Source organism: Ascaphus truei, chromosome 1 (assembly GCF_040206685.1).
Source record: "Ascaphus truei isolate aAscTru1 chromosome 1, aAscTru1.hap1, whole genome shotgun sequence".
NCBI classification, from domain to species: Eukaryota; Metazoa; Chordata; class Amphibia; order Anura; family Ascaphidae; genus Ascaphus; species Ascaphus truei.
Genome location: NC_134483.1, coordinates 320,441,137 through 320,448,026, shown reverse-complemented (window position 1 = coordinate 320,448,026; position 6,890 = coordinate 320,441,137). Strand labels below are relative to the sequence as shown.

At 45.8% G+C, this 6,890-nt stretch overlaps 1 protein-coding gene across 5 annotated transcripts in view; it reads right to left on the bottom strand.

Moving 5' to 3' along the window:
* Positions 1–6,438: 6,438 nt before the first annotated feature.
* Positions 6,439–6,890, bottom strand: part of HNRNPD (heterogeneous nuclear ribonucleoprotein D) — a 14,871-nt gene continuing 14,419 nt past the window's right edge. For all 5 annotated transcript variants that reach the window (XR_012802363.1, XR_012802361.1, XM_075606454.1 and 2 more), the window contains one exon: positions 6,439–6,810. The gene's annotated coding sequence lies outside the window, so the exon portion shown is untranslated. The remainder of the gene's footprint in view (positions 6,811–6,890) is intronic.

The window sequence follows — 6,890 nt, the reverse complement described above, 5'->3', positions numbered from 1 at the left end:
ATAGTCTTGGACCGGCGTTCCCCCTACTCTCCGCTCTACTTACGCTCACCGGAAGTCGTCACCGCCAGGCCAGGAAGTGACGACAGACGCCATCCATCTGGCACCGGACGAGGGGGCACCCTCGTGGAGGACAAGGAAGCGGAGTGAAGTGAGGGATTTCTCCACCGGCCGATCCAATACCCTGGTTCCTAAAGATACCATGATGTGAATGTGCTCATTTATTATATTGTGAGTACATTTCCTGCTCGTCTTCACGATAAAACTCTGTGTTATTTTGGTAAAGCACTATTGTTTCCCTTATCTTTGTATGACTGCATATGACTGATTGGAAGCTGCAGCAAGAGTGAAAACACCATCTTGCCTGACACCACCCCTATCTGATGTATGCTGCTGCTTGCTGCAACCCATAACCTGAGGTGTCCAAAGATCCATCACAATTACAAACCTGCTCTTATATATCTTACATTCTGTAAGTAGGTTATTTAAAGAGCCAAGTTCCACATATTGACATTTATTTTTCATACTACACTATGATGAGTTTTGTATTTTTTTCTGGGTGTTCCTGATGATGCTGCTCCCTTCCTGCCCTGGATCCTAAACTGTTGTAAGGGAATAAGTGCATATTCCCTGGAAGGTTGAGAGAATTCGTCAGTTTCACAAACTTTTAATTTTATTTTTTTTGAGCACTTTTATAGTTGTTAAGCGCCTTTCCAAGTCACTGGGTTTCACTTAGAGATAGCCGCCAACCCGGACTCAGCATTTCAGGGGGGGGGGGTTCAAGTTATATAATTTGTTATAGTACTCCGAGAATTCCTGGGCAATTTCTTTGTCTTTGAAGGTTTCTAGGCCAGATTTTGTCCGAATTGCAGTAATTTGGGATTTCACCCGTAGACCTCTTAACTTATTGGCCAACAGCCGGTCCGACTTGTTTCCTTTATCATAAAAACGCTGATTAGTCCATCTTAGTGCCCTCTCCACCTCCTCTAGTTGGAGTTTTTGGGAAACTGTACTCACTATTTCTGGCAAATTTAATAGGGAGTCATTTAGCTTCCAGCTGTAGCTGGTGTTTTTAGTAAAAGGTAGAGAGAGCACCAATTCGATGGGGCATGGTCAGACCAGGATATCGAGCCAATATTTGACTGGGACGACGCCTGGAGGACATCCTTGGTACCCAGAAAAAGATCAATCCTCGAGTAGGTCTGATGGGGATGAGAAAAGTAAGTATAATCGCGCTGGCCATGATGTTGGATTCTCCAGATGTCAAATAGCGGGTAGTCATCAAGCAAGCAACTGAATTTTTTAGCATTCAGAGCGATTGCTCTTGATGACACTGAGCTCTGGGAGCTGGACCTGTCCTGATCTGGGGTGTAAGTCATGTTAAAATCTCTCGCCATGATTATTGATGGAGGGTTAAGTGTACTTACAGTTTCTAGTATTGTCTCCAAAAGGGAAGCTGCCCTTCATTCGGAGAGTAGATATTGACCAGAGCGAGCGGCACTCCCGATAGAGAGCCTAGGAGTATCAGGAATCTGCCTTCAGGATCTACGACACTCTTTTCTAGGGCAAAAGGAATGTTAGTACGAAATAGGATTGCAACTCCTCTTTTCTTCATGCGACAAGAGGCGTAGTACGCCCTGGGGATATGTCCTACTAAAGGTATGTGGGGGGGAGTTTGTATTAAAGTGGGTCTCTTGTAGGAAAAGGATATCCCCTTTTAGCTTATTTATCTCCTGGAGCGCTAGCCTTCGTTTGCCCACAGAGTTTAGCCCCTTTACATTTATGGAAATGATTCTTATGTTTGTTTTATGAGACATCTTGCTTTGGCTGCGTTCGGGCCCACTGTTTTGACCACTTTCCCAAGGCGGTCCGGTCCCTGTCTACCAAGTCGGTTGACCCCTCGGGCCATGCATGCGCCATTCCCCAGCCACCGGGGAGCCCCCAAGGAGGAGGGGAAGGAAATACTCGGGGGACAGAGGCGAGGAGGGGGAGGGAGAGGGGAGGGAAGGAAACGGAGACAGAAGGAAAAAGATGGGCTATAAGAGAGCCCAAGCATGTTCAACCTTCTTTGCCCTAACGGCAAAGGGGAAGGGCTTACTGCCCTTTGGAGAGCTTCCAGCGCACTTCCAGGACGGCGCTCAGAGAGGGGACTCCGAGCCCCCCCATGGTCCTCTTTTTGAACCACTCTTTCTTTTACATTTTGGAACCACATAAGCAACATCTTAGCATGGTGCACAAAAGGCACCCCCAACCTTCGTGAAAACCTATACTTAACTAATCCCCCTGCGGAAGGGAGGGGGAGGGAGGGAAGGGGGTAGAGGGGGGAGGGGGGAAAGAGAGGGAGGGGGGGAGAGCCACCAGGCATTGTATCCCATTTGTTATCTATTCTTGCCTGAACCAGATTTTTGTCTAGGGCAGAACATACTATTTTTGCAGTTTATGAGACCTTACGAGAGATATCTAAATCTGGTGCTCGAGAGGCGCCCTCCACCTATGTACAAATTTGAGTAATCATTTTCCCTCTGTTCACCGGCGGGAGCGAAGAGAAAGGTCCATAGGACAATGTGTCACATTTGATAGGTACATTTGCTGGTACCCGCTATTTCAATAGAGAGAAACATAGAAACATTCGAGGGCGGGGGAGAGAGGGGGTGGAGAGAGGGCGGTGGGGGGGAGAGAGGGCGGTGGGGGGGAGAGAGGGCGGTGGGGGGGAGAGAGGGCGGTGGGGGGGAGAGAGGGCGGTGGGGGGGAGAGAGGGCGGTGGGGGGGGAGAGAGGGCGGTGGGGGGGGAGAGAGGGCGGTGGGGGGGAGAGAGGGCGGTGGGGGGGAGAGAGGGCGGTGGGGGGAAGAGAGGGCAGTGGGGGGGGAGAGGGCAGTGGGGGGGGAGAGAGGGCGTGGGGGGGGAGAGAGGGCGTGGGGGGGAGAGAGGGCGTGGGGGGGGAGAGAGGGCGTGGGGGGGGAGAGAGGGCGTGGGGGAGGGAGAGAGGGCGTGGGGGGGAGAGAGCGGGGGGTGTTAGGGTGGGGGAAAGGAGAGGGTGGGGGAGGGAGGGGGAAAGGGGAGGGCGGGGGGGAAGGAGAGGGCGGGGGAGGGGGGGGAAAGGAGAGGTCGGGGGGGCAGGGGAGGGGGGGGAAGGGAGGTGGGCAGGGGGGGAGAGAGGTATGGCTGTGTGCATTCAATGATTACTTAGTGGGTGTGCCACTAACTTATTATCGAAACGCAACCCAAACCACAAATATGAATCTCATCCTGGGAGTACCCATATAGCCCCACCCCCTCCCAACACTGCCCACAATTTTCAATTTGGCCCAGTATCCCAAGGGAAGATTACACAAGTGCTCCTCAAATTAAAACTAAGCAGCCAATGTGGACCTGATTTACTACAAGCTAAGTTCCTAAGACTTGGTGCCCCAGCCATTGCCAAACCAATTGTTTCCATAGTCAACTCTATCCTATCTGCGGGCCATATCCCTACGACCTGGAAAACTGCCAGAGTTGTCCCAATCTTCAAAAGTGGTGACAAAAACACTGTCAAACTACAGGCCAATCTCTCTTCTCCCAATACTATCCAAATCATGGAAAAATGTGTCCACTCCCAATTAAGAAATTACTATACCAAGACAAATTGCCCTAGCCAATTCCAACCTGCCTTTCGCCCCAAACACTCCACCATAACTACCCTGCTAAAAGTTTATAATGAAATCCAGTGTGGAATGGAACGGGGACAACTCACTGGTGCAATATGCTTAGATTTTGCAAAGGCTTTTGATACTGTTGATCATGCTATCCTGCTTAACAAACTCCAGAGCTCTGGAATAGGGAAGCATGCTTAAAACTGGTTTCAGTCCTACCCATCAGGTCGATCCCAACATGTGTCCATCTCAGGCTCTAACTCCAACCCCCTGGATATCACCTGTGGTGTCCCGCAAGGCTCTGTTCTGGGGCACCTACTCTTCAGTGTTCATCAATGATCTTCCCACAGCTTGTAAGGAAGCTTCAATAAACATGTATGCAGATGACAATCCTATATGCACACAGCCATACCCTCTCCGACCTTGAACACATACTTCAGTCTGACTTTTTGAGACTCGAAAACTGGATTTCCCAAAACAAACTGTTTTTAAAACACTGACAAGACTAACAATGGTATTTGGGACCAAAACTAAATTTTTAAAGCTTCCAGTGACACAGCTCCAGATCAGAACCAACGCTAACACCACCCTAACTCCTGTTACTAGTTTTAAATACCTGGGCATATGGTTTGACTCCCACTTAACATTCGGAATGCACATTGATACCCTGACATCCAAAAACGATGCCAAACTAGGTGTACTTTACCGGAACAAATCCTCACAAAGTCTGCTGGTCAGAAAGCGTATCGCACAGCAGATGCCAATTATCAACTATGGAGACATAGTATATGGCTCGGCACACCAAACTCCCCTTGGCAAACTTGACCTCTACAATGCAATATGCCGTTTTGTTCTCCAATGCAACTACAACACATCACTGCGAAATGCTCAAAGAACCAGATTGGTCATCACTTGAGTCTAGGCACAAAGTTCACCTTTCCTGTCTTGCCTTCAAATACTTTCAGGGCAAGCTACCCATCTATCTAAACAAGCTCCTCATCCCTACCACATGCAGCACTTATCATCTGAGATGAGACTCCAAAAGACTGTTCATGGTCCCACGGCTCAACAAAGTGTCCGGCCGCTCCTCTTACCGAGCACCCCAAAACTGGAACAACCTACCGGAGACTCTCACAGCCACCACCAGTTTAAGTTCTTTCAAAACTAAAGCAATCTCACATTTTAATTTGGTCTGCAACTGTTACATACACCTATAATATATATTATCTCTAACTGTGCATGCAATGTCTTATATAATGTATATTCTGTTCACTTATGTAACTATTTGTAACCATGTATTTGTCTTAACTCTGTGCCCAGGACATACTTGAAAACGAGAGGAAACTCTCAATGTATTATTTCCTGGCAAAACATTTTATAAATAAGTCCATGGATGGCAGATGCAGCCTCCAAAAATAACTTATGTTACCCTTCGAAAGGGAATTCCCGTGTGATTATATTGTCTCATCTTTTAACAAAGGTGTCAGGAGGAAAAAAGTTATTTCTTTCCACAGGAGTAGAGATTCAGACGCCATGATTACTCAGGATATCAGCCTGACAAGATGAATTAGAGACCAGATCTTATCGGCCAGTAAGACCTCTCTCAAAAGAGAGTCCACTTGGAGAGGTCAGAATAAACTTTTTCAGGGACTCCTGAGGAAGAGGCAATTCATTTACAGGAATAATCTTCTGAAATGAGGCGAGCCCAGGAAGGACGACTAGAATACAAGTGAGAGTGCAAACAGGCACAGTGAATATGTGCAGCACAATACCAGTGAAATCAATGTTTTACAAACACAGATGGTGCTCAAATCAGTGAACAAGGACCTCCTCACATTAGGTGGGTAGGATTCAAACAATAAATTGTTTTACTAATGGAATTAACTGTGAGGTTATGCTTATGCTCCCTTAAAATCATTGGATTGCCTGTATTGATTTTTGTAGCCTTTAGGGATTAATATACAGAGATTGGCAATTATGGCGATGTCATCACTGTGGGACTATAAAGATCAGGGAACTTGCACATATGAATCCCCAAGTGATTCTCCGTTTGGAGCCTGTGGAGACAAGGGAGGGAGACCTGTGTGTCCCACGCCAAAACGGAGGGTCTTGCACTCCACAGCACAGAGGACTGGAGTGATCAACTTTCTGTGAGACTCTGGTCCATCTGCGCTTTGCATGTGGGCTAATTGCGAGTGTAACCTATACAGCCTTTTGTATTAATTCAATACAGTACCTCACTATGCCCTTCTCTCTTGCATTTTGTATTTTCATGTATTTATCATGATCATTGCATATCCATTACCAAGCTACATTAAAGGATACATTTATTGTTTTAATCCTACCCATCTGCGAGGTCAATAGATTGTGGAATCCACGGAGTGTTGTCAGTAATAAAAAAAATATTTTTAAAAAAAATCAGCAAGATGCGCATCAACCTTTTTGAGTTTGATCCGCTGATCAAAGGAACCGGCCGATCTGAGCCCACCGCAAAAAAATCACAGGCTCAATTGTCCTAGCACCGATTATCATCTGCTTTGGTATGTGCTGCCCTGAAATTCTGGCCTGTTTGTTGCTTGAGGAACCAAGACGTAAAGAATAAAATATCTAGGAAAGCTGCGAATGGCAACAAAACCTTTCTATGGCTTTTCCAGAGCCGTACAAAAAAGCTCATATTGTAAAACTTCCCTGGGGGTGCATTAAACCCGAATTGCAGGAGTTGTGCTACAAATACTTAAGGATTGATCTGTACTCGCATGTTTTATACATATGTTACATTTAGCTATTTGGTAATAAAGGACAAGCAAGATGTTTTATAAAAAAGAATTTATTGAAAAAAAAATAATAAAAAAAAAAATTTGGGGATGGGGGGGGTCAGAAAAAAAACAAAACAAAAAATAACTACATCATGACGCAGGCATACAAGGCTACCAAATGTCAGCTACCATGCTGGTGAAGTAAGGTGAACACAATTTTTAACAAGCAAAGCCATTAGAGGAAAGAAGACTAGATGAATTCTAGAAATTAACGTCAGAAAGACACGATATTTCGCTTTTAGAGGGCTTTATGAAAAGGAAAAAAAAAAAAACAAAAAAAAAACATGTATTTAATTTGCACTGCTATACGCATGCAGAATGAGCCAACGCAAATGAATCTTCGACCCAGAAAATACTGCTTGTCCACCTACAAAAAAAGAAAAATATATGTATATTTATAAAACATTCTTTAAAAAAAAAATAATCAAAAAAGCAACAAGACTGCAT